Genomic DNA, 13,166 nt, shown 5'->3' on the forward strand with positions numbered 1-13,166 from the left:
CAGATTCATCATTCTTTGATAGTTTATGACTTGTTGTCATTGGTGTGTTGATTGGTTTTGAGTCTTCTAGCCCAAATGTTTTGAGTACTTACTTGATGTATTTAGATTGGGTTTTGAGTACTTACTTGATGTATTTAGATTGGGTCACAAATATGCCATGCTTCAACTTATGTACTTGTAATCCAACAAAGAATTTGATTTCTCCAAACATTGACATCTCAAATTCATGCTTCCTTTGGTTAGCAAAATCTTTGCATAAAACATCTTTTCCTCCAAATATTCTGTCATCAACAAAGATTTTTGAAATCAAAATGTCTTTACCTTCTTTAGCTTTAATGTACAAGTTATTGTTGTCATCTATTCTTTCAAATCCTATCTTCACAAGGTATTTGTGCAACCTTTCATACCATGCTCTGGGTGCTTGCTTCAATCCATAAAGTGCTTTATGTAGCTTGTAGACCATGTCCTTGTTCTTTTCATCAACAAATCCTCTGGTTGTTCTATATATGCTTCCTCCTCCAGTATACCATTTAGAAAAGCTAACTTCACATCCATCTGATAGACTTTGAAACCTTTATGTGCAGCATATTCAAGTAATGTTCTTACTCCTTCCATTCTTGCAATAGGAGCAAATGTCTCTCCATAATCCAATCCTTCTTCTTGTGCATAGCCTTTGCAAACTAATCTAGCTTTGTTTCTTGTTATTTCATCGTTCTCATCAAGTTTGTTTATGAACATTCACTTGGTACCAATTACATTCTTATCATCTAGTCTAGGGACTAGAGACCAAGTTTTGTTCTTCTCAATCTGATCTATCTCTTCTTTCATGGCCTTATACTAGTTGTCATCTTGCAATGCATCTTTGACTGTTTTGGGTTTAACCTTACTTAGCAGACATGATTCATTTACTCCTTGTCATTGGTCCAACATCCTGATCACTAATGATTTGATCTACAAGGTGATGTCTTTTTACATACTTAGCTAATCTGGGTTCAGTCCTTCTTTCTTTATTTGATCCTTCAACTTCAGAGTCATTTCATTCTTCTTCATTAGGCAATTCATCATTTCTTTCATGTATACTATTTTCAAAATCAGAGTGTGCATGTTCCATATTTTTTAGCTTAGCTTCTGAATGCAACTTGGCATTCATTGATTGAGACTCTGCAAATACTGAAGTTTGTTGCTGATTCCCAACTTGGTTTGTAGTATTATCATCAAATGTCATTCCTTCATAGGAGTATACAAAGGATCTATAATCCTCTATTTTCTTTGACTCATCAGTCTAAGCTTTTGTATGCTCATCAAAATTTACATTTGCACTCTCCACAACTTTGTTAGTGTTAGTATTCAAACATTTATATGCTTTACTTCTAGTGGACTATACAAGAAATATACCTTCATTACTTTTTGCATCAAACTTGTCATTTCTAATGTCTTTTATAATATAGCATTTACAATCAAACACTTTGAAATGTTTAACATTAGGTGAATGACCATATCATAATTCAAAGGGTGTTGCATTTGTACCTTTCTTGACTTGAACTCTATTTAGTGTATAGACTATAGACTTATAGCTTCCCTCCAGTACTTAAGTGCAACATTTTTCTCCATCATCAAGGTTCTGGCACAGTCAATCACTAACCTATTTCTCCTTTCAGCAATAGCATTCTGTGGTGGAGTTCTTGGTGCTAAAATTCACCTTTTGATACCTCTGTCATTACAAAATATTTCAAATTCTCTTGATGTGAACTCACCTCCTCCATCTGACCTTAGGCATTTCAGGTTCTTTCCTGTTTCCTTCTCAACTCTAGCCAAATACCACTTGAACATTTGAAGTGCATCAAATGTTTGTTTTAAGAATATAGCAGTCATCATTTTGGAATAATCATCTACAAATAGCATTATGTATCTATCTCCTAGGTAGCTTTGTACTTCTATTAGACCACATAAATCTGTATGAACTAACTCTAGAACTTCATCTGAGGTGTATGCTTTGCTTTTGAAACTAAATTTAGTCATCTTCGCTAGTTGACATTGTTCACACATTGTGTTTTTAGGTTTCTTTAACTTGGGCAGTCCTTTGACTTTGTTCTTTCTGCTAATACTAATCAGATTATCAAAATTAACATGTCATAACCTTTTATGACATGACCACACATCATCAAGTCTAACAACAAGACATGTTGCTTCTTCCATGTCTAGGTAAAACATATTACTCCTAGTTTGTTTGCCTTTTCCTATCAGATTTCCATCAATATCATAGATCTTGGTTGTTTTGTTTCCAAATCCCACTTTGCAACCTACATTGCCTAATTGAGATACACTCAAAAAGTTGTAGTTCAATCCTTCTGTAATGCCCCGCCAAGGGACCCAAAAGAATTAACCTAAATTCTTACTAAGTTTGCCAAACAATTTTTTTTTATTTTTTATTTTTTTCTTTAAAACATGAGAGATAAACCATTGACAACTTATACATAGTAACAGAAGCATTAGCATCAATTCAAGTAACATAACATACATAAAAAGTTACATTCTTTAAGGATCCCTTAACGTTGAATCACATCTAAATTAACTATTAATGATTCCATCTAATCCTTCATCCACATAAAATAATAATGAAAAGTCCAATGTTCATAAATTACATTTTCGAATGCTCAAACATTCACTGCACATGCCACAGGGTATGAAAGGCTTGAAAGAATAAAAATTCATGTAAATAAAGTACATCATCATCCAATATTAATAGTTCAATAATGACTTGTTATTATTTAATAACAAGTTATATTGGAAATCTTATTAATAAATCTATAATGACCACATTTGTCATTCTTTTCAATGAATACTAATATTTTCTTAACAAATCTATATTATTGATAATCATTTCGATTAAGACTCTATCAGATAACTTAATTATTAATATCATAACTAATCATTCAATGATTATTATCAAGCGAGAAGACTCTCTACTACCCTATGAATATCCTATATTTAATTTCGATCTTCAATAAATAACTTACCCATTGAATTCCAATAATCAATTAGTAATTCTAATAAACTCAAATAATTGCATAAATCAAAAACTTCGATTTATAATATGTTCTATGATTAACCTTAATTAAACTAAATTTAATTAAGTTAATTATTAAATTCTAACTATATAAAATTATATTAATATCTCTCCTCTTTTAATAATAATTGATAAATTATATTAACACTTTTAAATCATTTATCATTTCCAATAAGTCGATTTACAATGTTAAGAACCCCAAAATAATTGGTAACTTAAATATTTAAACTCATAAATTCTAACTATATCACTTATTTGAAATTTTAATGACTTGATTAATTACTTAAATAAAATTTTATTAATTATATACATACATACATACATACATACATAATTACATATATATAATAATGAATATTCAATAACTTCATCACACTTAAAAAATTGAATTACAATATACATATATATATATATATATATATGTATATATATATATATATATATGTATATGTATATGTATATATATATATATATATATATATATATATATGTATATGTATATATATGTATATATATATATATATGTATATGTATATATATGTATATGTATATATATGTATATGTATATATATGTATATGTATATATATGTATATGTATATGTATATATATGTATATGTATATATATATGTATATGTATATGTATATATATATATATGTATATGTATATATATATGTATATGTATATGTATATATATAGATATAGATATATATGTATACATATACATATATATCTATATCTATATATATACATATACATAGATATCTATCTATATATATATATATATATATATATATATATATATATATATATATATACATACATATATATATATATATATATATATAGTAATCAACATTTAATAATTTTTAAATCGATTTACATAACATAAATCTTACCATTGAATTCATATGATAATATTATAACATATAAAATTACCACTGAATGACAACATCATATATTATAACATTACCAATAATCTAAAATTCATAGCGCATAACATTTAAAAATTGTAACAAAGAATAGTCCTTGAAGCGATTATAATATCGCTGCATCATAATATAATGTCGTCGGCTTAAAAAGTCGTACGACCTTTTAATGACCCATTCAAGTCAAGCGATGTCAAACTGCATTGGCTTAATTGCCATACTTATCTTAAACCATGGTCGTGTGGCCCCCTGCGTGAGCAGGTCTGTCAACGTTCAAAAAGGTGATCGGGGTGCGGTGAGTGTAACATATGTTATATATATCTGCTACCGGCTTTATAACATATGTGATCTGTGGGTCACAGGTCCTCTGCAAACTTGCAGACCTGCGTAGTACGACACCACCAGAGATAGGATAAGTGGGAGTACGGGGGGTGGGGGTATATCCCACCCCTCCAATACATATATAATTTTTATAACATTTTCAAATGCTTTTTGTGAATCGCAATTCAAATTTTTTGTAAACAATTTCTTCATTACGCTTTTTAATATTTGACTTTTTAATATATATATATATATATATATATATATGTATATATATGTATATATAAATGTATTTATATATATATATATGTATATAAATGTATATATATATATATATGTATATAAATGTATATATATATGTATATATATGTATATATATATATATATGTATATATATGTATATATAAATGTATATATATATATATGTATATAAATGTATATATATATATATATGTATATATATATGTATATATAAATGTATATATATATATATAAATGTATATATATATATATATATGTATATATAAATGTGTATATATATATATATGTATATATAAATGTGTATATATATACATATATGTATATGTACATAAGTATGCAGATTTGAAAATATAAATAGGTACATTTCTACGGAGAACATATACACAATTTTTTTAATTTTTTAAAGAGCTTCTAATTTTAAGAATTTCTCTATAACATATTTGTTCTCTAAATTTATCCATTAATTCTTCTAATAGGTTTGGCTATAAATTTTAACTTAGAACTCTTGGTAAAATACAAACCCTTGTCTAATCAAATCTTCGATTCTATTACACCCAAACCCAATTTAGATCTAATTCTTTCTTAAATTGAAACTAGAGTTTTCTATTGTTTTCTTCGCAACCAAATAAAAATTAACATATATATATATATATCTATATATATATATATATATATATATATATATATATATATATATATATATATATATATCTAGAATTCAATTTCAAAATTGCAAATTCAATCACAGAGAATATTCAAACACATATAACAGACACGATGAAGACAGGAAGAGAAAGTGTGCAATAGAATATGCAAAAATCACAAGTGCACCTGGACACTGATGCTAATTTGTCATGCCTCAGAAGTCTATAGAAAAATTCCTTCCTTCTCCAACATTCGCAATTCCTCCAAGATCCAAGCCAACCAAAAATTCGAAATGACTAGAAGTGCTTGTATAAGCATATGAGCATGTAGAAGCATATGAACTTCTCAAATGCACGTAAGCTTTGAAGCTTGTCCAAACACACTAGGAGAGCCTCTATTTAAAGGCCTCTAAGATGCATCTAGAATGTCTCTAGAAACAACCAAAAGGTGTTGACAACTAAGCATGAGTTTTTTCCAACCTTCTAGATGAGTCATAAGGTTGTAGACACCATGTGCTTAATTTGTGCATTAACTCCTATGTTGTTGACAACACGTGCATAATTAGAGTGCAAACTCTTGTGTTGTCTAAATGACAACTCTCGAGAATTCGTAAACTCCTATGTGAACAAATATTAAAATAATGCACATTAATTAATTTAATATTCACTTTACTCTTTTCAATTTAATTTTTTAATTTTTTTAAATCTCAAGCTCTAACTTTAATAATTCTACTTGTTTAATCTTAATATATTTCTATTTTAATCACATGCACACATCATGCAACTTATAATCTTTTAATAATTTTAATATCTTTTCCACTTTTAAATTCATTTTCGAAACTTAATTGCTAAAATATTTATTAACTTAAATAAATATTATCACATTCCAACTTTAAAATTATAACTTTTATCTTCAAATTTAATTATTTTATTTAATTAATTTTCCAATTAATTAAATAAAATAAATATTAAAATATCATATTAATTTTCTATTAAATTAAACCATTAATTAAATCTTTTAATTAGGCTTAATTAATAGAAAATACTCTAAAGACTCACAAGGTAAAATACGAAAATTCATCATAGCCAAAATACATACAAAATCAAACCAAGGGTTAATATCAAAAATTACATCATCTGATACATTCAGAAGGTACTCAACTCAGATACTTGTCCTAATTTCCAATTAGGACAAATGGCTTAAAGGGTTGAGATTTGGACTTGAGAATTTATCTGGACCCTCTCTTACCATTGAGATAATGCGATAGGGTACGCTCATCTTGGCAATTCAAGAAAGTCGATACTCGGTACCTGCAACCTACATAAAAACTATACATGTACAAGCACAATATATACTAAACTAAACAAGCAATGACATGAAGTGGTGCATCGTGTAGATCCCGACTAGCAGGTGACTACGACTCCCTTCCTTAACCACATCAAACATGCCATACATAAAGAAAATAAACACGCACACCATACACATGCAAGTATGGGGTAAGTATCTATAAGAAAACACATGTGATAGTAAACTATCTAACTAATCATTATCAATAATTGCAAACACTATAATAATCATCATGCATACATGAAATGTAAAGTCTAAGTAATCTCATCATATAATAAACTGAAACTAAAACAATATTTGATAATCTCAAAATAATGGTACTAACCATCAACATAAAACTAGCCCTAAAAGAGTTTGACAAAAATGGAACCTAGGGGTAGACACTGCATCCACCTCCCCTAGAATTAGGCTTACTCATGGAAGCCTGCAAGAATGAAATAACTAAGATACTCACTATGCGGGTCCCATTGAACCTTTTCCCCTTGTAGGAGGATATGATTCCACTGAGGACACTGCAACACACATAGAGCAATATGATTCTGGTTTAATAGTAAACCGAAAACCATATTGTTCCAACATTCATTCTTTTAAGAACTGCTAAAATAGACCTAAAAAAAGGAACAATATAATGCTCGCAAAGGCATACTACCTTAAATCATAGACGAAAGATACATGTTTTGAAGACAGAATAACTTTCAATTTTTAGTTTTTGCCCATGTTTAGGTTTACACATAATTCCAGTTTTGAAAGCTAAGTGTTGAAGTATGAAAAAATATGCAAGTAACAATTTTAAGTTTTGTTTCAGTTCACCTAGTTTCAAGTTTTAGTTTGAAAGAGATACACATAATAGTTCAAAGTTTTTGTTTTGTTCAACTAGTTAACAACTAGTGGCATTCCAATATACCCAGAGCTCCCAATGTTGAAACTCAGGCTCTGATACCAAATGTAATGCCCCACCAAAGGATCCAAAGAATTAATCTAAAATTTCACTAAGTTTGCCAAACAATTTTTTTATTTTTTTATTTTTTTTTCTTTAAAACATGAAAGATAAACCATTCACAACTTATACATAGTAACAGAAGCATTAGCATCAATTCAAGTAACATAACATGTACATAACAAGTTACATTCTTTAAGGATTCCTTAACGTTGAATCATATCTAAATTAACTATTAATGATTCCATCTAATCTTTCATACACATAAAATAATAATGAAAAGTCCAATGTTCATAAATTACATTTCTGAATGCTCAAACATCCACTGCACATGCCACAGGGTATGAAAGGCTTGAAAGAATAAACATCCATGTAAATAAAGTACATCATCATCCAATATTAATAGTTTAATAATGACTTGTTATTATTTAATAACAAGTTATATTGGAAATATTATTAATAAATCTATAATGACCACATTCGTCATTCTTTTCAATGAATACTAATTTTTTTTAACAAATCTGTATTATTAATAATCATTTTGAATAAGACTCTATTGGATAACTTAATTATTAATATCATAACTAATCATTCAATGATTATTATCAAGCGAGAAGACTCTCTGCTACCCTATGGATATCCCGTATTTAATTTTGATCTTCAATATATAACTTACCCATTGAATTCCAATAATCAATTAATAACTCCAATGAACTCAAATAATTGCATAAATCAAAAACTTTGATTTATAATATGTTCTATGATTAACCTTAATTAAACTAAATTTAATTAAGGTAATTATTAAATTCTAACTATATTAATATCTCTCCTCTTTTAATAATAATTGAAAAATTATTATTAACACTTTTAAATCATTTATCATTTCCAATAAGTTGATTTACAATTTCGAGAACTTCAAAATAATTGGTAACTTAAATATTTAAACTCATAAATTCTAACTATATCACTTATTTGAAATTTTAATGACTTGATTAATTACTTAAATAAAATTTTATTAATTATATATATATATATATATAGTAATCAATATTTAATAATTTCATAATCAATTTACATAACATAAACCTTACCATTGAATTCATATGATAATATTATAACATATAACATTACCACTGAATGATAACATCATATATTATAACATTACCAATAATCCAAAATTCATATCACATAACATTTAAACAATGTAACAAAGAACAGTCCTTGAAGCGATTATAATATCGATGCATCATAATATAATGCCACCGGCTTAATAAGTTGTGCGACCTTTTAATGACCCATTCATGTCAAGCAATGTCAAATCGCATTGGCTTAATTTCCATACTTATCTTAAACCATGGCCGTGCGGCCCCCTGTATGAGCAGGTCTGCCAACATTCAAAAGGGTGATCGAGGTGCGGTAAGTGTAACATATGTTATATATATCCATTGCCGGCTTTATAACATATGTGATCTATGGGTCGCAAGTCCTCTCCGAACTCGCAGACCTGCATAGTATGACACCACCAGAGATAGGATAAGTGGGGGTATCGAGGGTGGGGGTATATCCCGCCCCTCCAATACATATATAATTTTTATAACATTTTCAAATGCTTTTTGCGAATCGCGATTCCAATTTTTTGTAAATAATTTCTTCATTGCGCTTTTTAATATTCAACTCTTATATATATATATATATATATATATATATATATATATATATATATATATATATATGTATGTATGTATGTATATGTGTATATATATATATGTATGTATGTATGTATATGTGTATATATATATATGTATATGTGTATATATATATATATATGTATATGTGTATATATATATATGCAGAGTTTTATTAAGTAGTACAACATTTTTTATTACATATATATATATATGTATGTATGTATATATAAATGTTTATATATATATATATATATATATGTATATGTACATAAGTATGCAGATTTGAAAATATAAATGAGTACATTTCTATAGAGAATGTATACATAATTTTTTTTATTTTTTAAAGAGCTCCCAATTTTAAGAATTTCTCTATAACATATTTGTTCTCTAAATTTACCCATTAATTCTTCTAACAGGTTTGGCTATAAATTTTAACTTAGAACTCTTGTTAAAATACAAACCCTTGTCTAATCAAATCTTCGATTTTATTACAATTCGAACCCAAATTCGATTTAGATCTAATTCTTTCTTAAATTGAAACTAGGGTTTTCTATTATTTTCTTCGCAACCAAATATATATATATATATATATATATATATATATATATTCCAATTTCAAAATTGCAGATTCAATCACAGAGAATATTCAGACACATATAACAAACACGATGAAGACAGGAAGAGAAAGCATGCAATAGAATATGCAAAAATCACGAGTGCACTTGGACACTGATGCTAATTTTTCATGCTTCAGAAGTCCATAGAAAAATCCCTTCCTTCTCCAACATTCACAATTCCTCCAAGATCCAAGCCAACCGAAAACTCCAAATGACTAGAAGTGCTTGTAGAAGCATATGAGCACGTAGAAGCATATGAACTTCTCAAATGCATGTAAGCTTTGAAGCTTGTCCAAACACACTAGGAGAGCCTATATTTAAAGGCCTCTAAGATGCATCTAGAATGTCTCTAGAAACAACTAGAAGGTGTTGAGAACTAAGCATGAGTTTTTTCCAACCTTCTAGATGATTCATAAGGTTGTAGACACCATGTGCTTAATTAGAGTGCAAACTCTTGTGTTGTATACATGACAACTCTCGAGAATTCGCAAACTCCTATGTGAACAAATATTAAAATAATGCACATTAATTAATTTAATATTCACTTTACTCTTTTCAATTTAATTTTTTAATTTTTTTAAATCTCAAGCACTAACTTTAATAATTTCACTTGTTTAATCTTAATATATTTATATTTTAATCACATGCAACCTATAATCTTTTAATAATTTTAATATCTTTTCCACTTTTAAATTCATTTTCGAAACTTAATTGCTAAAATATTTATTAACTTAAATAAATATTATCACATTCCAACTTTAAAATTATAACTTTTATCTTCAAATTTAATTATTTTATTTAATTAATTTTCCAATTAATTAAATAAAATAAATATTAAAATATCATATTAATTTTTCATTAAATTAAACCATTAATTAAATCTTTTAATTAGGCTTAATTAATAGAAAATACTCCAAAGACTCACAAGGTAAAATATGAAAACCCATCATAGCCAAAATACATACAAAATCAAACCAAGGGTTAATATCACGAATTACGTCATCTGACGCATTCAGAGGGTACTCAACTCAGATACTTGTCCTAATTCCCAATTAGGACAAATGGCTTAAAGAGTTGGGATTTGGACTTGAAAATTTATCTCCCCTCTCTTACCATTGAGATAATGTGATAGGGTACGCTCATCCTGGCAATTTAGGGAAGTCGATACCCGATACTTGCAACCTGCATAAAAACCATGCATGTACAAGCACAATATCTACTAATCTAAACAGATAATGGTAGGAAGTGGTGCATCGTGTAGATCCTAACTAGTAGGTGACTACGACTCCCTTCCTTAACCACATTAGACACGCCATACATAAAGAAAACAAACACACACACCATACACATGCAAGTATGGGGTAAGTATCCATAAGAAAACACATGTGATAGTAAACTATCTAACTAATCATCATCAATAATTGCAAACACTGTAATAATCATCATACGTACATGAAATGTAAAGTCTAAGTAATCTCATCATATAATAAACTAAAACTAAAAATAAAACAATATCTGATAATCTCAAAATAATGCTACTAACCATCAACATAAAACTAGCCCTAAAAGAGTTTTACAAAAATGTGACCTAGGGGCAGGCACTAGACCTTCAACATAGTATGCATTTCCACATGAAATTTCCTCTTTGAGTTTGATAGAGCCTTTTCCTTTGATTTGACATGGGGGATCATTACTGAATCTAACACTATTTCCATCATATTGAGTGAAGGTAATGAACTTACTTTTATCTCCTGTCATGTGATGTGAGCATCCACTGTCTATTATCCACTTGTCATTCTTGTTTACATAGGTAACCAATGTTTTTGCTTTATCTTCATCTTTGTATGATTCATCCCTGATGGCTACATAGACTACTTCATCATCATTTTCGTCAAAATCTTCTTCAACAATGTAGCATCTCTTGCCTTTCTCCTTATAATCTTTGCTATCATCTTCTCTTTTGTTCCTAAACTTGCTTCCATCTTTGAAGTTTTTCTTTTGAGAGAATCTTGGAGCTATATGACCTACTTCATTGCAATTGAAACATATGATAGGAAGCTTAGCTTTGAATTTACCTTTATCTCTATGAAATCTCCTAGCTAGTAGTGCTTCTAACTATTCCACATCTTCCTCATCTGTGTTGCTATCACTAGATGTTTGTTTTCTTTTTCTTCTACTTTTTCTTGATGTGTCCTCCTCAATATCTCTTATTGTCATTTTGGCCATGAAAGAAGATTCAAGGTTCTCAAGTCTGTAGTTGTCAAAATTGGATAGCTCAAATGCAATCAGTCTTCCAACTATTCCTTCAAAAGTTAGTGTGTTTCCTTGTACACACCTTAGCTCTTGAATGGTTGAAACTCTTATAACATAGATAGGAAGCAAAGTTCTCAAGTATTTGTTGATGGATGTTTCTTCTTCCAATTGACCACCTAGACTCATTATTGCACTCGCCACTTCTTTTATTCTTGTAGCATATTGGGTAGCATTCTCACCTTCCTCCATCTTCATGTCATCAAACTTTCCTCTTAGAATTTCTCTTTTTTCTCTCTGGACATTTTGATCTCCTCCATATATTTTTGATAGGGTTTTCCACATCTTGAATGTAGTATCATAGTCTTTGACATCATTATGTTCAACATAGCTAAGTGCAAAGGCAATCTCCAACATTGCTTGATTATGTTCCTTCTTTTTGTTTAAGTCATCTGCAATAAGGGGTCCTGCTAGAGTTACTTGCTCTATTCCAATGGAAGTTTGTGCATAGTCACCTATTGATCCAAGGTGCAATTTCATCAAACTGTACCATGCAACAAACTTGTCTTTGTTAAGATTGGGAACTTCTCTCTTAGACATCTTGATCTTCCTACTTCTAGTACCTCAAAACTAAATCAGTAGACAGCTCTAATACCAATTGTTAGAATTGCTTTAGAATAACTAAGAGGGGGGTGAATCATTTTTTCATGGTCCAGATGTCCTATTCAAAATTTTCTCTTAATATAGTGAACTAATCCAAGCATTCACTCTTCCAAACTTTAACTTGACTAATTAGCAAGTTACTGTAAATTAACATGCAAGCATGACACATAAGAAATCAACACATAATACAATGATTTATGTAGAAATCCAATTTGGAAAAAACCACCAGTAACATGCTAATCAATTCTCACCCTTCTGAAGTGATGCCCTGTGAAAGGCCTACCCTGTTAAAGGCATACAACACACACTATTAAGTATGACCTTGTTAGAGGATTTAACCACTCTGCTAGAAGTGGGCCTAGTAAAATTACTTTAGAACATTCATTTGGAATGTCACCCTATTAAAAGATTTACAAATGGCTGTTAGGCCAACCTAAGTCCA

This window comes from Cupressus sempervirens, chromosome 3 (assembly GCF_028749045.1).
Source record: "Cupressus sempervirens isolate cs-2001-9-10 chromosome 3, ASM2874904v1, whole genome shotgun sequence".
NCBI lineage: Eukaryota > Viridiplantae > Streptophyta > Pinopsida > Cupressales > Cupressaceae > Cupressus > Cupressus sempervirens.